We start from the raw sequence: 893 nt of genomic DNA on the forward strand, positions 1-893 counted from the left end.
CCAGAGTATTAGGGTTTCCTTATTTTATAATACTTTTATAATGTTTGTTATATTATGTGCTAATTAAATAGGGTAGATACATGTCCGAATCAATAACAACACATAAGTGAACCGTTTTTAAACCATTAGATTAAGGTTGTTGTCTGAATGCCGGTGATTCAGCCATAGGTCAGCAGGGGGCGAACTCAGGCATTGAAGATACTGGAAGATACTGGAATGTATTTAACAAGTGACTTCCTGTTTCTGAGTTAGTGTGGTTTCGCTTGTCATTCTGATGGCAATAAACCTCACTCCGGAATTCTGGTGTTGTTGTTCTGGTGCATTTATTTCTTATCACAGATCATTTTATTTAACACTGGTGTTTTCATCTGACTTCAGCCGATATTAAACACGTATTTTCTTACAATATTATGATCATCTTATGTAGTGAGCGGAGTCTCATGGAAAAATCTAACTCACTTTGTATTAATGCATGACTCACGTTGCATTTTGTCCTTACTAGCTTAAGTAACAAACCAGGACAAGATTGGCTTTGGAAAGTCCCTAAAATTAGTTTAGGTTAATTGTTAGATTCAAACGGAGTTTTCTTCACAGATTGGCTTGGAGTGAGGATCTCTCTAGGACCTGCGGTCTTTTCCCCACCCCTGTTTCATGGGGAGGTTTTTCTGATCGTGAAGGGTCAGCCTTCAGGTCCCCTGCTGTGACACAGATTTGCTCTATAAGTTCAGTACCATCAGTACCATCAGTGACCACTGTGAAAGTCTGCCTTCTTCACAGCCTGCATCAGAATGGTATATATTTTTTATTCCATGGATGTTAGAAAAATGTCATGCTAGCTAGCCAAAGTTATGCAATCAGTAGGCTAGGTTATTGAACAACAGAACATATTTTGA

This window comes from Austrofundulus limnaeus, unplaced genomic scaffold (genome assembly GCF_001266775.1).
Source record: "Austrofundulus limnaeus strain Quisiro unplaced genomic scaffold, Austrofundulus_limnaeus-1.0 Scaffold1801, whole genome shotgun sequence".
Classification (NCBI taxonomy): Eukaryota; Metazoa; Chordata; class Actinopteri; order Cyprinodontiformes; family Rivulidae; genus Austrofundulus; species Austrofundulus limnaeus.